The sequence below is a fragment of the Passer domesticus genome, chromosome 2, assembly GCF_036417665.1.
Source record: "Passer domesticus isolate bPasDom1 chromosome 2, bPasDom1.hap1, whole genome shotgun sequence".
Classification (NCBI taxonomy): domain Eukaryota; kingdom Metazoa; phylum Chordata; class Aves; order Passeriformes; family Passeridae; genus Passer; species Passer domesticus.
In genome coordinates this window covers 20307638-20329604 of record NC_087475.1, presented here as the reverse complement: position 1 = coordinate 20329604, position 21967 = coordinate 20307638, and the positions used below count along the sequence as shown (strand labels likewise).

The 21967-nt window shown below is 39.6% G+C and overlaps 1 protein-coding gene across 3 annotated transcripts in view; it reads right to left on the bottom strand.

The window, feature by feature from the left end:
• ARHGAP6 (Rho GTPase activating protein 6) overlaps positions 1–21967 on the bottom strand; it is a 309409-nt gene that overhangs the window by 118156 nt on the left and 169286 nt on the right. The window contains exon 1 of one of the 3 annotated variants that reach the window (XM_064407715.1): positions 567–717. The exons of the other annotated variants lie outside the window; for them this stretch is intronic. The gene's annotated coding sequence lies outside the window, so the exon portion shown is untranslated. Of the gene's footprint in view, positions 1–566; positions 718–21967 lie in introns of those variants that run through there. 3 annotated transcript variants of the gene reach the window in all.

Genomic DNA, 21967 nt, shown 5'->3' with positions numbered 1-21967 from the left:
TTAAATTGGTTTAAACCCTGTAAAATACCACTGAGGACTTCCAGTACATTTATGTACTTAGCATTTCTACATATCTGGTCTCTAGATACAGGTGGAGCCCTTTAAAATTCCTCAATATAGAAGCCATTCTGTCCTATTTGATGAATTTTGTGGTAACTGAATCTCACAATCAACCTATGTACTGCATTCTTTATGCAGAGGCACACATACAGAAACAGAGGGAAAGCATTTTCTAAAATCACAGGGAAAGTTCTGTAGACATGCCTACATTATTTTACAGTCGGCTACATAGAGCTTTTGAGCTAAGCTGTGTTAATGAAGCATTATATTCCCCCCAGGAGAACTCATTTATTTACTTCTGACGGGAATAAGCAGATCTCCAGAGCTCCAGCAATTCATACCCTGAAACCCGAAAGGATTCAGGTCATGATTTGCCTTCCTGCACCTACAGAGTAATTTCCTTCCCAAATACTCTTTCCCATTTTTTCTAGACCAGTCTTCCCACCTAAATTCTGAATTTAAATAAGCAGTAAGAACATTTCTCAAGTGCATAACAATCTACTTACACCTTTATCCCAATCCCAGCTGTCCTAATTGGTTTGCAGACACCTGTGCAGCAAATGCCAAAGGGACTGGTTATCTCTTCAGTTCCTTTAACAGAGTCCAATACTGAAAATATAAAAAATTATCTCCTTGTTTCTGTCTTCCACAGTGCTTCTGAACTGGTGGTAGGAGGAGCAGAAAGTCTCTCTTGCAATGTGAGAAAAAGCGAAAATTCCCATCAGAAGTGACTCACCAACATTAATCATATATACACCAGATTGAAAGGCACTCAGAACATGAAGTCTGAATCCCAGCCTCAGCTAAGAAAATAAGAAGCAAATTTCTCAGTACTACCATATTCTTTTAACTGCTGTATCTGTGCAGTTTTGCACAATGAAGCTGATGAATATAAATTTATTGTTTCTAGCACTGAACTTTTACAGAGAAGTGCTGCTGAATCTTTTGGAAGAACAAGCAGCTGAGTAACATGGAACCTCCTGTGTCTGGAGATGAATAAGCACCAGTGTGAAGATTTTCACATGTAAAGCATTCATATTCACATGACTTACCACCTGGCCTGTGCATTAAAATGAATATCCTTATAACTTAACCAAGCAGATGAATATTGGGGATGGGTAGAAAGATAAGAAGAAAAATAGAAAAATGGTAAGAAAAAGTCCTACTGTCTCCAAAAGGAAATTTCAGAATGAGAGGATTTATTTTCTTATTTAAAAAAACACAACAAAGCCATCTTTGGACATATATACATGCTACTTGAATCTACAAAGCAGAAAATTTTCCCATTCACACATCTGCCATACTGCTCTACATTCTCCATAAACTGGACTCAGGCTTTTTGCCTTTCTAGTATTCTTAAGTCTATATAATACCAACTACCCAGCTCTCACAGCACTATACCCAGAATTATACAGAATATATGAACAATATTCTATTAGCCATAAAAAAATAAACAGTATGATTACAAAAAGTAAACTACACTCCTCCTATTTTTCAGGGAAGTATTCCAATGCCCAGAACCAGATTATAGTCTGTCACAGTCCTGTAAATTCAGGATAAATCAAGTGCTGCTCTAACATCACCTTGGTATAAAAGAAACCAAGCCTCACTGCAATCTAGTGCTTGAGCTACTGCCAAGCTAACAATGTCTACTGGCATTCAATTACATTGCATTTCTGCAAGCTAAGGCACAACTTTATCCTGAGCAGTGCTGCTCTGAGCAAGAGACTTGCTCCATTCGGATCAACACTCACCTGACAAATAGGTTTAATATATAGCACTGTGTGACACACAAAACCAGGCAAGGATATAAATTTAGCTCCTCACTGATTGCTAGAGGACATTTAACTCAAACATTATAACTATCACTGTAAATGATAACAATACTTACGTAAATCCTGCCTATGACTTGCAAAGTTAAGAACAAAATGGTCAGATTTTCTTCTGAGTAGATGTATTTAAAAGAGTCCTGATATACTTCAGACATTTACACTTCCCTAGAGAAAATGCTTGCATGACTTCAGAGCTTCAGTCTGTTCTAGTTCCTCACACAACAGAAGACCTTGCTGCTTTGGACAGACCACGTCTCACTTCTGGTATTCCCTCTCCCAAATCCTGACAGGGAGCAAGACCCCCAGGATGAGCACAGTGATAATCTCACTCTCTGTGACATGGGAGTATGGCTTTTTGCATAAATATGCTGCTTCAGACTTAGGTCACAACCACTCACTTTGAGAAGCTTTTTGAGCTGTGCCCTCATCCTCTGAAAAAAATCAAACTTGACTTCATCATCGGAAATCTGAGGTACCCCAAAACACTCCTCACTTCTGAGACACTTGGATCTGCCTGTGCATCATTCAAGAAAACTAAAATCTAGAAAACAGAATCATAAACAGTCCATGATGCCACATTTAAAGGGGTCCCTAGCAATGTCAGTAAACTGAGTTAGCCAGTGAGAAAAGAGTTAAATGGGACCTGGCAGGGTGGAATAGCTACAGAACTCCAGTACAGACCCAACACCATCTCTCTCTCTCTCTCCCCGTTATGAATACACAGGAAGACAGCTCTGCCCTAAAGGAAGCTCACATCAATCTTTCAGTAAATGTCAGCTGGGGCAAGACCACGCTCATTTGTTCTGCTTTCACACCTTGTTTGTGGAAGTTTTTCTAATGTCTTAACTGGCAAAAACGCTGGACACAAGGAAAGCCTTTTTTAAAACGGAGCCAGGCTAAGGTTCACAAACTTCTCTTGAGGTTCCTGAAGGTTTTATTTTACAGATTCAGTCACTATTTGTAAAGCAAGAAAGACAGATGTTATAATTTTTGGTGACTGGGCTTTTTTACAGTATTTTGACATGCTTGAAAAAAATGTACTCCGTAGAAAGAGTTAGACATCCTAAGATGCAAATGTCCCTGAAGAATAACTTCACATCTGCTGGGTAAAGATTTTATGTAATACGTAAAAAGAAAGACTGGTGATAAAGTGATCCAAATTGCTACAGATGGTCCCAATGCCATGTTATTGTAGTCTGATGGGCAAAAGCATGCAAGATCTTGAAAAGTCATTTTAATAAGGTACAAAACTTCAGTCTAAGGACTACCACTTTGGTTGTTACATAAGATCCTATGAAGAAAAAAATCAGAAGGCGACAAATCTTTGTCTCTTGGTGGATTTTGAGACCATAAAAAATGACTGCTTGATTTTACTTTGAAAATTAACATCTCTACTCTCTTTTGTGCAGTGTTAGAAATAAGTGGGAATACCTCACAGCATTTGAGAGTTGTGACTAATAAGAACAAATCAACCATGATCAGCTTGCAATCTCTGTATATAACAACATATACAGCTTATTGAATCCAGAGCAGCAGAAGTACCTAGCTCTCAACAATCACTCCAATTTACACGTGAGAAAAAACAAGATAAAAGGCTGGTGCCACATGCCTAACATGGACTGTACACAGGTATTTAAATTTAGACCAGGAAAACTGCCCAGCTTTCCACAGCCCTTCTGGCACGATCAGTAAAATGTCAGTCTGGTCTCCAAACCTCAGCCCCACCACATCACACTGAGGTCCACAGAGCAGTGACTGAGAAGGTAGAAAGTACAGGAGGTGGTCTCCCAGAGGTACATGTGAAAGGCCATGTGCTCACAGCACAAATCAAAGAGATGACCAGTTTTCATTCAAAAACATGGAAATAGGCTATTCTGAAAAAAAAAATAAATAAAAGGCCTTCATAGCCAGAACACTACACAGACATGGGAATATATTTCTGAAAAAAAAAAAAAAAAGAACAAAAGTAAACTAAGAAAGGGGTGAATGAAAAACAAAACAAAACAAAACAAACCCTCAAACCCAAAAGTCAGACGTGACCACCAGTGGAAAAAAAAGAAAAAAACAACATAATGAACCAGAGCAAACATAAACAGATTCTTGATTTTAGGGTATTCTCTAACCTAGTGGCTTGTAGCTCTTCCAAGGAACTGGCCTTGGAACCTCCCTGCAAGCCACTCTGAACAGTGAAGCCACATTTTCTGGGTCCTGTGCAGCCCTGTGGCACACTGGCAGCTCTGTGATGCAGCACCTGCTTCATCCTTTCCATTGCACAGGGAGCTTAGGCACGCACTCAAGGCTGCAGTTTCCTCTCCAGAAAAAGCCAAGCATTTCAAAAGCCTGTTACAACTTTGCAGTTTGACACTTCCCTCCCTACTCTCACGGAGCCCCAAGGAAATTGTTTAAGGTCAGCACAAACCATGTGCAGAGGCAGGAGCAGAAGCGCAGCCCCAGTGTCAGATGCAGACCGCACCCTGCAGCTCACTGCCCAAGAATGAGCACATCGCTGCCCAGACCCAGGGCTTCATCCCTTCTCTCCTCCAGATGCTTCACAGCAACTGCTCTCAGACAGGCTGGAACATTGTGTGAAGAGTGCTACATTACAAGTACACTTCTCTGCTCTTAAGACTCTGATTCCTCTTTCTTGTCTGTTTAGAAACACACTGAAGTAAAACACAACATACATAAAACAAATGTCATTGGAAAAGGCCTCAGCAAGATGCTCAGAAAGTCTTCTGCAGTTTGTGATTCAATCTGTTTCCTTCTCCAGTTTAACCTGACACATTGGCTTGTAATTAATCTGTGTGATGCTTCAGATATTTTCACTAAGTCTTACTGAGATAAATTTTCCTCCGATTTAGACTAAACGAGTTCTACACTAAGTTCTCCACTGATACAGAGAAAACAGGGGCTGATCTGAGTATGGAAAATCAGAAATTGCAAGGCAACCTAAATAGAAAACTCTCATGAAATGTAAGTCTCAGAGGCAAGGTGACAGTTTTATCTTCTACATTTCTAATTAATTTCTACCCTGTTAAGTACACCCAAATACAGATTTGCCTTTGTTTCTACCTAATGATATAAAAATCCCAGAAAATTATGCTGGTAAACAGGAATAATGACCTGTCTCAATGGTGATATAAAGAAGGATCATGAAAAATTGTAGAAGTATTCAACACCCAAAGGGAACAATTCATGGGAAGTTAATGAGTAGCCAATATGGGACTGAGCAGGAAATCAACAGTGTCAAAAACCTATGGAAGAAAAGCAGCAAATGTAAACAAGGGGAACACAGAATAAAACAGGATGTTGGCAACAGGTAAAGAAAAATTAAGGGCTTTAGAAAATTAGGAGAATTTAAATGAATTTCAATTGAATCAAAATCCAGTCAGATGCAGAAAGGTGAGGGGAAAAAACAAGGCAAAAAAGGTCACAAATAATTTCAAAAAATAGGGCACTATTAAGAAAAATGACTTGATATAAAAATTTTGGCAGCCTGTCAAATTTTAATTACCTTTTCAATTACTAATTATGTCTTCTAATTGACTGAATGAAAAGACAGACCTTCAAGAGTTCTAATGCTAGCTTTTTCCCACCTCAGTGATCTCCTCATCACAGTGGAGAACCAAATCTCTTCAATGACAAGAACAGGGCATTTGGTACAAGATAATCACTGTCTCTTAACACTACAAGAAACCCCAAGTAAAGGTCTATCCTAAATGAAGAAGGAGGCAGAAATTTCAGCTCCATCAGTGGAATAGGATTTTATATGTGTTTGTGAAAATAAACCTCTCTGAGAAAGCAACCTATGTAAAATGGAAATTATGTTTAATTTTTTTTTTGTAGTCTTAATTGGAATAATTACTTCTCCAACCTTATGAGCATCACAGAGAAGACAGCTGACAAGCATCAGCAGGCACACATGACACACAGCAGTGGTACCTGCACGTGACCACACCAAGTTACTCATACCCTCACCTGAAGCATCTCCTTTTCTTCCTTTTCTTTCTAAATGCTCTCCAGACTGACTTCCTTTTAATCAAATAAGAGACATTAAGATGCTGTCAGGTCCAAAGCCAGTGTTATCACCTCCAGATCACCTTCCACCCCTCCTCTGTGGGCAGCAGCACTGGGACACAGGGAGGGCAGGAAGCAGATTCAGGCACTTCTCCTGCAGTCTGGAGAGGAGTAGCAGTGCTTTGTGCAGGACAAAGGTGTCATGCTTAATGCTGGAACTAATGCCTGGCCCAAAGTGCTCCTGCTCCTTCAGGGATAGTACACAGAACATACTGTTATTTACAAACTATTGAGAAAAGGCCAATTGCACACCTTACTCTTATAATGCCTTTCAACTACAGGTGTCAAATCTTAAAATTATATAAATTAAGGTGGATTGGTCATGGGAACATGAACTCATTTTTGTACTACTACTTTTCCTAAAATTATATTAACAGGCAGATTATTCATTTAAGATAGAGCTTTAAGTCTTTTTGCTCAAATTCAATGGGAACAGTTATGCAATGCATATCAAAATGAAATTAATGTGCATTGAAATCTGGCCTTTGATGAGATTTCATGTATAGACAGTGGTGCTTATTCTGGAGCCACCTGGGAAGACATCCTTCATTGCTTATTTTAATTTTAGCATTTAAGACTAATTCTTTCAATTATTGTTAATGCTTAATTAAGAAAAATGACAGCAGAAGTAATCTCTCTTAGAGGATCAAAAATAAATATAAATGCCATTTCAGAACATCTGTTGTTATAGATTAGGTATAATTAATATTGTTGAAAATGAAAAAAATTGGATTAAACTGATACTGTACATCTAGGAAACCCTGATAAAGTAAAAACTCCTGTTCACAGCTCTGTGAGAACAGAGAGGGTTTTCTGTATTTGCAGAACTGCATAAAATGCAGAGCAAAAAAGATTAATAACTACACTCTAAAATAAGCTAAGTGTGGAAGAGAACATACATGGAGTTCTGCGCTCATGGTCACTAACAGGCAAGGGAAAATTTTACACCTTTCACAGAAGAAAACTGGCTTAGAATTTGTAGGGAAAAACTGTTCTGAGTACCTGAAATTTTGCTGGAAATGAAAGAAAAGTTCAAAGGAAAGCAAACTTCCATTTTTTGCAGCGGAGAAGGCAGCAGTGAGAAAATTAATCTTGTGCATTAATCTTAGCATTCCTCCCAAGTGACTCAGGCCTGCAGAAGAAAACATTCCCACTATCGGGTTAGAAAACATCGTGTTTCCCACACAGAAGGGAGGAAAAAGCCTGAGCAGGGCTAGTTTTACTACTTTCACCCTGATTAATTTGCTTGCAGACCCTTCTGTCATTCAGAGTTTCAAACTGTTGAGGAAAATAGTCGCCATTTACAAAAAAAAAAATTGAATTAGTCCTCATATGTAAATAAGCTTGAGTCAGGGCATTTCTAAACAGTTATTTAACTATTTATAATTTATTATAATAGTCCTTGGTAAAAACATCTTAGAACCACATCAGCAGCAAAACAGAAGATAGGTTAATAAACTCTCTGGCAATGTTTACACACTTAAGAGTTATAAATACATACTTTACATGGTGACAAGAAGAAAAGAGAGCCCAGTAAGCAACAAAGAGTGAGCTCACCCTTGGTGAGCTGGAAGAGTGAGAGAGGTCAGAAAGCCACCAGCAGCACCTGAACCTCCACCATTTCTTATGTCTGAGCCAAATGTCTCTTTTTAAAAGCGAAACCCCATCTCTGTTGGGAGCACTGACCCCACACAGTTCTCATGTGCCTCTGTAAAAGCCAACGCTGTTACTAACAGGCAAAAAAAAAAAAAGTGTGCAAAAAGCACAGTCAGTTCTGATGCTTCACTCTCAAACCCTCCACACCTGCAGATCAGAATCCTCCTGCTGGGCACTACAGCATTAAGGGCAGCTACAGCCGGGCGCTTCCACAACCAGCGGCACTCGGGGCGGCTCCCCAGGCCCAGCCCTGGGGAGCAGCAGCTGTGCAGATGTGCCCCAGCAGCAGCTGTGCAGATGTGAGCCAGCAGCAGGTGTGCAGATGTGCCCCAGCAGCAGCTGTGCAGATGTGAGCCAGCAGCAGCTGTGCAGATGTGCCCCAGCTGCTGTCACCTCAGAGCAGCAGTGCCCGTGCTCAGCAGCCAGGAGAGCCTCGTGCCACAGCAGCCCCAGGCCTGCTCACCCTCCTTGGACAGGAGAACCCACACCTGTGCAGCAGGTGCAAGAGGGAGCAGCAGGATGGTCACACCCACATCCTGCAGGACTCAAGGCAGACCCCAGTGGATTTGAAGGAAGGATGGGCAGGACACAGCTGAGCACTGAAAAATTTACTGTCTGCACAAAACACGTGGGACAGCAAGGTGAGGAAACTCAAAAATGCCTCCTGTAGAGCCAGATAAAAAACACCAAAGCTTAATCAGTTGTAAAACAAGAAGGAATCAATTAAACTATACAGAAGTCTCTACAGATTATTTATTGATAATAATCTGCAAGTAATGAAAGTAAGATAGCACAAAGAATTATTATATACCAACTACATTTGACTGATGAGTTTTCAAGGTGATTTTAAAAATTAACAAATTTCACAAAATGTGTATATTGCAGACAAAATGTTAGATTGCAGACTTTATATTACATATGTGAAAGCAAGACTGTGGCAGTTATTTCAAGACAGAATACCATACAGAAAGGTTGCACTTATGTTCTTATTAAAAAGTTATTAAATTCAACAACTTCTTTCCCCTCCTGTCACCAGGTTCTTAATAACTTCACCAAAAAGGAGCACCAAGTAGACATCCAGATATACTCATTTTTTCATTCATTCACAGCCCACTTATTGTAATCTGCATGCATGTTAACCTATTTACTGACTTGTTATAAGCACGTTTCATACATACACAAACATGGATGTGAATTTGGGGAAGGATTATAAAAAAAACTTCATAAAGAACTCTATTAATTTCTTCAATGTCTGACAGCTTCACTAAAGGAATTCACTGCAAAGACACAACCCAGCCCTAGATTTTAAACCTAGTTAATCTTCACCCAGCAGAGCAGAAACTGGAGATTTTTGTTTCATTAGGAGTGACTGCTGTTCTAATGCTTCAGAGCATCTCAATCACTTTAGAAAGGCATCTCTCACAGGCAGCATCTATAAAAACAGGAATAAAGCCACCTGTTGATCCCTAATAAATGAAATAAGTACTATCAATAAGTACTATCAGAATAAGAATTATCAGACAGATGTTCTCAGAATCAATAGAAAGATAGGGAAACTTAAACCACTGAGAAATGAAATAACATGCCACAAAAAAGTCAGTATAAGAAAAGAAAATTTTATTGGCATATTAGATTGGTCTCGGGGTGGGATATTCCACCTCAAAAAAGTCAAACATACCAGGGTCAACTATAATTTAAGATTTGTTATAATGCCATTATTCTCTATTTCAAAAAAAAAAGTTTTGAGATTTGACACCCATTTCACACAATGAATTAGAAAGCTTAGAATTTAAAATATTAAAGCAACAATCTTTTTATAGGTTCAGATCTTAAAATGCAAACTCTTAAAAATTTAAGTTTATCAGTTCTATTTTAAGCTGTCAGTTTGATAAGACAGAAAACTTGAAAGCTTAAGAGTAGAAACAGTCTGCTGAAGTCAGTAGGTCTACACACACTGAATTCAGTCATGCAGGATTTTCTCTTTAATGCTGATGCTCCAGAACTACCCAGAAAACTGCTTTCATGGTAAATAAAGATTAAAAGTAGAACCCACTTAATTTAGCACTGAAGTCAGCCATTACTCACCTCTTTCATTCCATAAAGATTGACTTCCAGATCTACAAAACTTCCTGGTCACTTATCAAAACACTACCTATTTCCTCCACTGCTTATTATTATTGGGGATCTTTCTCAGGAGTCATTTGGCCTGTCCCTCATTGATATTGTCCCATTCCCTATAATATTTGTCTTCTAATCCATCTCATCTGCCTGGATGAGCTCTGCCCATTTCCTCCTCTTAAGAGCTCTTGCCTCTCTTCAGTGTTGTCTTCCTCTTCACCTGTATTATATCCATACTATATCCTAGAAATGCATTAACAGAAAAGGACAATTACTTTGAAAGCAGTACTAATCCCACTGCTACACTGTTTCCCCTGCTTCTACTCTTCTTAAACAATATTCATTAGCAGTTGTTGGATTTCTTCTTAGCATGGAGCACAGGCAGATCAGGCAGCTGCAGCAGCAGAGCCTCCGGGTGAACGCTGTGGTACGATCGCAGTGGAGGAGACTGTGCTCATGTGGCAGCTCCACTGTGACTGTGAGCTGTCACCCTTCCGTGACAAAGGAACAAACCTCTTTCTGTGCATCACTCAGTAACAGTGACACATTTTATGCACAGATACATCCTAATACAGATATGCAACAAACTAACATTTATCCTGATGTAACTTCCATACATTTCCAAAACGTAAATCACTCAGGAGAGCTGTTTCAAGTCCTGCTGTCACATAAGGTACCTTCAGAGTATACACACTGTACCACTTATAGCTGCTTTCCATAGTCAGAGAAACGTAAAGGAATGTCACTGCAATTAACAACTGACCCTTTTACTTTGCATGTAAGGGAAAATGCATCAGAACATATCCATACCAAAAAAAAATCTTCTATCTCAAATAGAGTCCATCAAACCCCTCTAAAATGCTTTGTTTCCATTATTTATTTTAACCCTGCACAAATGATGTGGGTTTTTTTTAATGAAGGAGACTAAAAATTTAATATTCTTATACAATAAATAATGCAACAAAACCTCATAGCAGGTATACTTTGGAGCAACTAAGAATGTTTAATCACTTTTTCCTAGGATCCTCCCCTAACTTGACATTTCAAAAGTTGTACAGCATGTCAGCAAAAAATAATGCACTGATGGGAATATCCTGACAGAAGTGAAGTAATCTGCCACTGGCACACTTTAAGCAATTTTCTTAAAAAAAAAAAAAAAAAAAAAAAAAAAAAAAAAAAAAAAATGCTACAAGACCTAAAAGACCATTTAACCACTAAACTATAATTTATTTTCTAAAACATCTCTTCATACGTGCTAACAAGCTCCTGCCTCTTTCCTTTAAAGAAATTATAGACAACTTGGCAAATATGTGTCAATTAAACAAACTTTAAAAAGGTCTCCAGCTGTTCAAGCCTGCAAAAGTCTGAGCACCTGAAAGGTGAGAGGTTCCCCCAGATGCCTAATGCTTAACAAGAACTTTCTATATCTCTTGAGACCAAGCCTAAAAGAGTCTTTTATTTCTTGGTGCCAACCCATTTAACATAAATCTATCTCCTTCATATGTGTTTTCTGGGAAATGTAAGCAGAATCCTGTCTTTGAATAAAGTTTTACCTTTTTGAGCCACAAAATTCTTGGTAACATTTTAGCCATATATATCTGCAGCTTACTTTGCATTAATTAATGTGACTTTCCCATAAAAGTCAGCTTTAACATCAAAAAATAACTGGCAAGTGTTAAATAAACTCTTTGGAAAGCAAAGCTCAGGATGAGATGAAGACTCCCTGCAGCCACCCCACCTGGCAGAAAGACAGCAGAGGCCACCAGATGCTTGTCCCCACCACCCCAAACCTAACTGGGGCATTCAAGAGCAGCAGCTCCTGTAAATATTTTGAATGTCACATTCACAAGGAACATAACTGGGCAAACAAAGTGCACCACTGGGATGGAAGTTACTCTGAGAAGATGCAGGTTTTTAAGGACCAATACTTTCTGATTGCCTGCTTATGAAAAATCCCGGGCTAGCATATAGCCAAGGTTTCACAGGTTTTCTCCCATTTTTCAAGTTACAGAGCAACACACACATCCTAAAAAACAGGCAGAAAAAAAAAAATTTACAAGCACTTCTGACATTTTCCCTAACACACCATTGTCTGCTGTTTTCCTTGACTTTCTACCTGTTCTTTCCACCTTAAGCCCATGCATCAGTACTTCAGCCCTTTCACCTCCACTCGTACGTGGTGCCATTCCATGGTGGTATCAATGGGAAACTCACTGTGCCCCAGCTCCCTACACACTTCCATTTCTCCAGCTCAGGCTGGGAGAAAAGGTAAGATCAGAGGCCTGAAAAGAGCCATCAAGACTGAGCAATACACATGTCCAGCATAGCTGTATGCACGTATGCATGCTCTGTGCATGCATACACGAGGTCCAGGGAGATAACAGAGCCAAGGAAGGCAGAGTCTCCTCTGGCTGAGGAGGCTGTCTGGAGCAGGAATTACAGGGCAAGGACAGGACTCTTCCTCAGCACTGGGCCTCTGCCAAGACGAGGCAATGGGATGAAAGGACTTGACCTCTGAAGCTTGCCTGAGGATTAAATAAGCTTCTTCACATGGTGTACGAATGTAACTGTTTTGATTGTGGTTTGCCATCCTACTAGACTGTAATACGAGGTTTTCTCTCAGCATAAACAAATTACATCAACAGTCCTGTGGGACAACATGCACACATTTCCTCCATGAGCACCTCCTCTGTGCAACATTGCACCAACTCTGCATCTTAGCAGGGAGGGAACCCACAGGCTGGGCAGGCCACCACAGGCAGATCCTTGCTGGACACCATCATGGTACTCAGTCAAGAGAATATCAAAAGAGACACTCCATGTAAAATCTAATATGACAAGGATCCTTCGGTAACTTTTGTAAATGACCAAATCTTCTCATTCTCTACCCTGATGGTCACCAGTGACATCTTAAAGCCCAGTGTGAAGATGACAAAGGGCTGGGCTCCAATACCTTTACCAAAAAAAATACAGAAGCATGGAGAAAGTCGTTCTGAAGCTAAGAATATTTTAAATAACAGAGTTAAAAGCAGATACAAAAATACCAATTGACAAAAAACATCACACAGCCTGAAGGACAAGTAACGATTATCTTACATGACAACAGATGCTGGACTTCACCCAAGGTGAAAGGGCACGAGCAGAGAGCATTTCCCATTTTCAGCACCCCATCTCAAACCTCCCAACAAACTAACAAAATTTATAGTGCCATTGAACACTCAACAAGGGGCCTCTGTTATGCTAAGATCCCACCTGAGAAATGTCTCAGCAAGAAGCTACTCCTCTCATTTGTACCACGACAGGTGACATGGAAGTACAGTGACACATACCTGGCTGTTTACCACACATAAAGCACATGTTGGCTTTTGGCCCTCAAAGTCCCCATACCTTACTTCTCAGTTTTACCAGCAGAGGTAAACCCTAAAGCAAAATCTGATAAAAATCTGAAAGAAGTAGCTCTACCATCTGAATGATTTAACTGATGTGTGTTAGAACATTGTTTCCCTCAAGTAGTGATACACTGAGCCTGGTCCTGTTATAAATACATCCAGCATAAGAATAATCACATACGCAGCCAGGGATAAGAGGATTCTGTGTACATGGCAATCAGCCCTGGTCACCCTGAGTGAAACACTCAGGGAACTGCAGGGGGAAAAAAAGAATATAAAGTCTATTGTAAAGATAGAGTACAGAGTAATTTCTATTATTCATTTCATTCCACTGATAAAGACTTTCTCTGATAAACTGGGGAACACAGCCACGAACTTCAGACAGCAGCTTTCCAAAAGGAATAGATCTAGCAGCTTTCTCATTTTAAATTCCATGAGAACCCTGGTACTGCAACAAATCAACCTCTGTATGTTTCCAAAAATCCAGTGGGATATTTGTGTTTAACAACATAACAACACATTAATGCCTCCCAAACATTAACAATGTGACACCGGTAGTCAAACAGAAACTCACTTATTCACAGCTAGAATGTAGGATTAAATCCTAGCTGCTAAGAATTAAAGAACAGATTAGATTAATGTGTAGAAGGGATGATGTGTGCAGAGTTCTCCCTCATGAACTGAAGACAGCTTCTTGAAAGACTTTCTGCAGGTTCAATGAACACTGAGCAACAGAAGTGAGCTGAAGTGAGTACTTGAGCCACTATTGCTGCTGCCTCGGCATGAAGAGCAGCTCTCCACTGAGGGGTCTTGCACGCAACCAGAGCTGGCAAGAGCTGCAATGAGCTAAGGTGCCAGAGGGCTGCAAAAGAAAAGTAGAACATGAGGTATCAAAATCCTTGTATTTTAACACTAAGGAGAAATTGGAAGCTTGCTTATCAGAAACATCTGCCCTTCACATACAGGACAGCAATGGGGAAATCATTCAATGAGAGCAGAAACTTTTAAAAGGGAGCAGGAAGAAAACTATCCTACTCTAACACATCCTTACTTCACTTCACACATCCATGTACTTACTAGCAGATTCTTATTTCAGTCCAGGTCTTGTAGTGATTCCTCTGTGGAGTACTGAGGAGTATGAGCAGATCAGTCCAAAATTTTGTGCACATCACATAATATGAATACTGCTCAGCTTAAGCAGAAATAGTCACTGTTAAAAAAGGAGTCTCCTAAATCATTAATCATTTCTACATCAGCATATATAGTCCAGACACATTCCTTGTTCTGGTGCACCTCTGAGAGTACACATTTACAGTTCAGAGGAAGCCTACAAAGAGATGACAAATCACCTCACACTATAAAACAGAAGTATTTGGCTAACTAACTGGTACTGAGGAGCATCCAAAACAACAAAAAAAGTTGCTCTTTCTTTTCTGCTACAAAGCTCAGCACTCTGCTCCTTCTTTCCCCTTTCTTTTCACTGAGGGAAGGAAGATGGTTGGTCCAGCTGTTTTTATCTCAGTGACTTGCAACACCTGTGCTCTTCTTCATTACAGGTACACATGGCTCATCATAGCTTGTTCCTGAAAGACACTACCAGTCTTCCAATGGACCTCTGCATCTTTGCATCTGATAAAAACATTAAATGCCTTTATAACAGCACTGTGGTGTAAAGTTACAATGTTAGAGGTCTTTGATTTCCTTGCTTTTGTTTCAAAATATTATTCCTTTTTTATGAAAATTTCATAAGATATCTTAATTTCACATGCTGGATTTCTTGGCCCTGAACTACGTGCAAAGCTTTCCAGCTTCCTTAATTTCATACACATGAAAACATGAGGAGGGGTGAGCTGCAATCTAGCATAACTAAAATAGGAAGCTATGAGTAGTGACAGGTACTATGTCTGCTGAATATTACGAAGTTTTGCTGGTTTACAAGCTTTTTCCGTAATGTCAGTGAAAGACACACTACAAAGAAAGAAGACTTGCATCTACAAACCACTCAGGTACATAAAAACCAGAGAACTTCACTAGCTTTAGAGGACAAGACCATTTCTCTCTGTGTTAAAACCTCTCAGATACTACCTCACATTATTGTGTAAGGTAAGGCACAAAGCTACCTGCAACAGAGAAAGCTCAACATGGAACCAAGCTCATGTACAATTGTCCACGCTGTGTGACCAAACAGAGCACTTGGTATTGATTCCAGGCCTGAGACCATGCTCCCTAGCAGGTCACTGCAGTCATGTCCAGCTGCCATCACAAGGCTCCCAAGCCAGCTGCGGCTGACAAATGCTGCCTGAGTTGATTGGAATGCAGATTACTGCCTGCAGGACCAGGGAGGCATGCTGCACAAAGGTACACAAACTAATGACAAGGTCACCTCTCAGGCCCACATCACATCCCTGACCTCTAGGGAAACTTGGGTGGAAAGCAAGAACTGCTCAGCCTATGAGCCAAATACAGCTGGAAAACAACTTGATGGAAGAGGCCCTGGTTCTGAACTTGAGCCAGAAATGTGCCCTCACAGCAAAGAAGGCCAGCAGCTTCCTACGCTGCATAAGCTGCATTAGACAAAGTGTCACCAGCAGGTCAAGGGAAAGGATCCTTGCCCTCTGCTCAGCATGGCTGAGACACACTTGGAATGTGGGATCCAGTTCTGGGCTCTCCAGTGCAAGAGAGACAAGGACTTACTGGAGCAAGTTCTCCAGCAAAGGGTCACAAAGATGAATAAGGAATGGGAGCATCTCTCATACAAGGAGAGGCTGAGAGAGCTGGAGAAGAGATGCCTCAGAAGGTTCTTACCAATCTGTAGAAATACCTGAAGGAGGAAGCAAGTACAGATTCTTGTCTTTGGTGGCCAGTCACAGGACAAGAGACAGTGGGCACAGGCTGAAATTCCACTCTGAACACAGGAAGAAACTTCTACAGTGATGGTAGTCAGACACTGGCGTGGATGCCCACACAGACTGTGTAGTCTCTGCCTCTGAAGATGCCCAAAATAAAACTGAACAGAGGCCTGAGCAAGCTGCTGTAGCTGACCCTGACCTGAACAAAGCATTGGACTAGATGATCTCCAGAGGAACTCTTCCTGTCTTAATTATTCTCTAATTCTGTAGAAAATAAAGAAAAAAGATAAGTCATATTAGCAGTTGTAAAACTAGTAAGAATGCATATAAAGAAATACAGGGTTTTTAAGCTGACAGTGTCAGTCACTAAAGCTTTATCAGGAGACTCAAGAGAGTCATTACCTTCACTCTTCCTCCTTCACAAAGGAAAAACTGTTTTAACTCCATAAAATTTCTTCTGTCAGATAAACAGAAACTTTTATCAACAGTAGCTAACCAACCAGCTGAGAGAATAAGTGGCAAAATAATACTTTAAAAAACCAAATTAGTACATTATGCTATTTTCCCCAAGCCTTCACTGCCAGTCTTGAATTTTTTAAGTTATTAACATGCTAATTAGTACATTGAAATAAAAAGTACCTATTGTGTTAAATAATTACACCCCAGAGAATATTGAAAAGTTTGTGAAAACAAATTTCTTCATAATTCAAAATGATAGCACAATTTTTTTCATTATGCAGCACATGAAAGCGTGCTGGCTGCATGCTTATATTTCATCTACATGTGGCCAGTGAAAATCATTGCCAAAAGCAGTTCTCCTTGAGAGAACAAACAAAAGAAATTAAGTAAGAAATTAAGTAAAAGAAATTAAGAACATAATAAAAACATTTGTCTGAGTAACTCATTACCAAGTTACATGAAATTAATAACCTAATAATCTTTTTCATTTCAAAGAAATCCATCTCACTTAGATTTTATTTTATTATTTCATGCCAATGATGAGACTAACTCAAATAATTTATATTCAAATGTGAATGTGAAGTTGCCCAAGACTGTGTGTCTAGGGAAGAAATCCAAGGAAACAGTCTGGTCTCTTGTTGCAAACCAAATAAAGCAATTCTCAAAATAAAAACTGACATTTTCTACAGTCACAAAGCAATAAATTCAGACCATATCTTCCTTTGAGGAGCTTTTGTTTGTCTCACAGCCTTGAAATTCCTCCATAGGGGAGTGGTACCTTCCATTTGGACTCAAGGCTGTTGATGGGTAGCTCCATTCAAAACTCAAAATCCTGGCATCCCTCTGATGCTGACACTCAGGGAGGAACAGCACTGCCCTGATCAAGTCTCTTGCCTTCTTGCCAGGATGCTTTTTCACAAAAGCTCTGTCCCAACTCAGTGTCTCCGGAGCCCATTTTCCCACAGAAAGGGATACAAATGTGCAGAACTAGCTAATTACATACTCCATGACAAATGGGACATGTGACTTTCAGTGATGTCACAACAGCATCAGCTGTGGAAGTTGACTCAATGTTAAGAAGAAGACAGCATGAAAAGACAGCACAAGTCTTTATGTTTGGTGTTCCCTACTAACAGAGGAAAATTAACTTCTCAGGTTAGCAAGCATTTATCCACAGCTGGATTTAGCTGCATCCTGTACTGCCAAGGCATGCTAATACTTATTGTCAATAAAACTACTGAGGAGTACTATAAAGTAGGAAAGGTTGTTCTGCCCTCCGTGTCATGATGATTATAAATGAAGACAATGCTCAGTTAAAGAGACACTATTCAAAGTCTGGTAAAAAAGCCATTTCAGGAGGTAGAATAGACAGACACTTGGGAATGCTTAAGCTGTGCTGGAGTGTCTGACATACCAGCAATATCTGGGGGTGGAAGAAAGAGTGAGAGAAGAAACAACTCCCATTCATGTTAAAGGGATTAGGATCAGAGGATCTTGCAGACAAAGGTACTCCACAAGGCACACAGAAATCAAGTATGTTTTAGAAGTTTTACATATAATAGAAGCAATGCCAAGAATTTTTTCAGGATAGACTTTACTGCACTACATTTATTTCCAGCCAGATCACACTCACAGCCTGTTGCCCATACTAGAGAGCAGCTTGGCTAAGCCAAGGCCATTCCAGAGAGGCTTCACAGATCAGAAGATGCATTAAGGGATTTCACTTATAGGAATTATTTTAACGTTTTATCTAAGTGATACTACATTAAATCCATTCTAATACCCAAATTAATACAGTTTAGTCTAGGAAAAAGAAAAGATTGTTCTGTGAGCTTGCAAAGCCAAGAACCTCCTGACCATCAACCCAACATACATTTCATAATAAAATCACACGTTGGAGAGGGCATTAAATGTTAAATGTAGTAACGTAAGAGCAGTGAAGCACAGTGCCTGGTGGGAGGAAAGTTAGGTGAAGTGCCCAATTCAACCACAACAATTCCATTTGGGAGAAGACAGAAATGTAAGGCACATAAGAAAGAATGAAGTTGTCCCATTTCTCACTTAGTTTGAAGGCTCACAGGATTTACCTTCTACATAGTAACTGCAACCTAAGGAAGCACACTGAAAAAATGACAAGCAAGTGAGTACTCCACCACTTGCATCCTATTAGCAAACCATATATGCTGAAATCCAAAAAGCCTCCCTCCTTCACTGCAGTCTTTAGTAATTCATGGAAGCCAATTACTGAGCGCTTGTAAAACACTTGTCAGATGCTTCTTTGATGCCCTAGCTCAGCTAGGTTTGTACAACAGACACAAACCACACACTCCCCAGCCACTTGAAACAATTTGAAGGTAAAGAAGCCCAGATGTGCATCAAACCTCCAGCTAACTTTCACAGAGCTTTGCATTTCTGCTGCTGTTTCTGGTTTCCACTTTATTCCAGTACTCCCCCCATTATTTAATGATTTACATAATACCTATATCCATAGCTATCAGCCATCCTTCCCATATAGCCTTAAAAGGACTTGTTTAGATTTGCAAGGGGAGGGAGAGGGGAGGAAAAGGGGTTTCTTCGGACCGCGCTATGTCAAGGTTGTTGGAAGCCAGCAAATCCTGGCCTCCTGATCCATTTTTAAATAGCAAATTATCAAAACAGTCCTCACACAGTTTCCCACTAAAATCACTTTTATGATTCTACTCATAGTGTGAGATAGAAATCTACATTTTGGTGACAAACAGAATGCGAAGCATTCTATAATTTTCACTTTAAAAGGATGCAAGAATCGCTGGCTCCTTACAAACTTGACATACTCAGCACACACACAAAAATTTAAACAAGTCCTTTTAAGGCTGCATAGCTTCTGTCTTAAAAAAAAAAAAAAAAAAACAACCCTCACATATTTGCTGGACTGGGTTGCTAGCGCTTCCCAGGGCTCTTCTCCATCCCTTTATGAGAATCAAGCCATGCCCTGTCCTCAGACACATGGGGACAAACCCACCATCTCATTCCTCACCAGTGGGGAAGGGATGGCCAAGGAACATTTCTGCCACCTGGCAGAAACCTTAGAATAAATTATAAAATATAAGAATAATTTAAAATTACACTACAAATGGCAAAAAAAAAAGTAATTGGATGAAATAAGTGAAACTACACCTTTTTTCTTCCCGACACAGTGAAACTAAGGCTCAATCTTAAGTTTCTTAATGTTCTTGATTACTGATCTTTGCTGGTTTCAGTTCTGCACTTCCTGCCTTTGTGATATTAATGTACTTTAAAAGCCCAAAAGACCAATTGGTACATAGGATCTGTCCCCATCATAAATATATTCCATAATAAATAATTTTAGAGATGAAAATATCTTCTAACTTTTTCAGTTTTCATATCTTCCAGCATGTTTTGTCTCCATGGCTACTCAAAGCTCTACTTTTCATTTATTCCGTGTGTAATCTGAATTTGAACAGATACATACAACACCAATAGTCCTTAGACACAAAAACCACCACAAATTCCTCAATGCAAACTTTTTTAATAGAAAATACTTGTTCTGTGAAAATCAGTATTTCTTGTGGACTTCACGAGTCCTGGGCAGAAGTATTTCCTATTTCAGCCAACATTTTTTATGAGAGGATATGACAAGAGAAAGGTGAACAGCAGCAGACCAAGAGGCTATTCAAGAAACATCCTGCTTCTATGGAATAAGCTCCTAATTGCCAACCTGAGTTTATTTATGCCTACTTTATGATTCATAGCTGTGCTTTCATGGAAAGAATTCTTTTTTTTCTGTTTATTCCCTTCATGTATCATTGACAATAATCGCATCCTTCTCATCTTCCCTTTCACTACACTAAGCAACATTATTCTCCTTCAGTCCTCAAGATGAGCATACCTCTATTTCCTTAATTGTTTTCACACAATTGCTCCAGACAATAATTCATCTTTCTTGAACACAGGGCACTGGAAATGTATTCATATTCCCAGTGAAACTGTATCAGTGCTCTTTGCAATGCGATAAACACTTTTCTTTCTCTCCCAAAAATCTAACACCAAATACAAGGCTTGTGGTTAGAAAAGAAAAAAAAAAAAAAATAATACCATACTCTTCAGAAATGCAACAACTATCAAGGACAACCATCAAGTTATTCTGCTCTATCTGGCTATGGTAGAATTATGCTTCATCTTCCTCTCCCATTTATCATTATTCTTTGTTTTTTAGTGACTTCCTTGTTCTAAACTCTTTCTCACAACAAATGTCAGAATAATCAATCTCTTGGTACTCAAGTCAGATTTTTGCTTCTTCTCAACAGGTAAAAAAATATTCTCCAGTCATATGTGAGCAGCTCTGGAAGGACTGAGCTATCAAATATGCTTGAGATCAGATTTTAAGGTTTACGTGTCAACGCCTACAATATCTTGAGCTGATGTCTAATGACACAGCCAACACAAACCTTGTAAAGAAAGTAACATATTCTACAACAATAAATATAGTCAGGGAGAGGACCCTGTGCCATTATTACTGGCATCTAGGGATAGATACCACGTGGTTCCCAGGTTCCAGGAAGATCAGACACTTGGGCTTTATTCTTAAAACATAGATTCTATTTTTCAGGCCCTCATTTACACAAATAACCTTGGCTTTAATACAGCACCTCCAGCATTACCACTCTATTGAGAGTGGACATAAAAAAGATCTCCTTTTGAGATAATTTCTATATTATTTTTAAGGTATACTACTTATTCAATGCATCATGGCTTCAGTTCAGTCCCTGACTCTGTCTGATGAACATCTTTTATTTGCATGAGCTTCCTCTACAAAGAACTCAGCTTGACCTTTTACAATTTGCACAGAAGCCTTTAGCCTTCCTTGTTTGCAGGATCTCTGCTTACCCTTTATTCTGAGGCAGTTAATTGTCCATTTGCACTTCCAATAGAATGCTTTATGTGTGATTCTGAAAGCTTGGGGACTTTGTTTTCTGGAGAAAAAAAAACTAACTGTCTCCCAGTCTTTTCCGTTTAGTTAATTAATTCCCTTTACTCCCTGTATTTTGTTCAAATTCCATTTGAAATTGGTTAAGTTGTCAGCATTTGTTCCAGAACTGTTTTCATAGTCAGCTCTTCCGTAAGGTCATTCCTACATACCAAAGCCAAGCCTGAAATGGAGTGATCTTTTCATTCAGTAACTATTAGGAGAAGAAATATGTTGACTACTACATCCAGAAATATCCTTCCTATCATTATTAATAGCATCTTCTCCAAGGACTAAAAGTTTCCCATAGATATGGATCTCCCAGTAGTATTTCCTTCTCTAGCAACGGTGACTTCTACACAAAAGCTGAACTTGGCATCTGGAGCAGACCCCTAACACCCCCTCCCTGCACCTCACATCTCAAACCTGCCCAGAGAAGGTAGAGCAGGACAAGGAGCAGGGACCTGTGCACTCGTCCATCCCATCAACCAGCAGCTGGGATAAGCTTCTCACCACCCCCAGGCCATTCTGCCATTGTGTGAACAGGCTGGGAAGCACAAG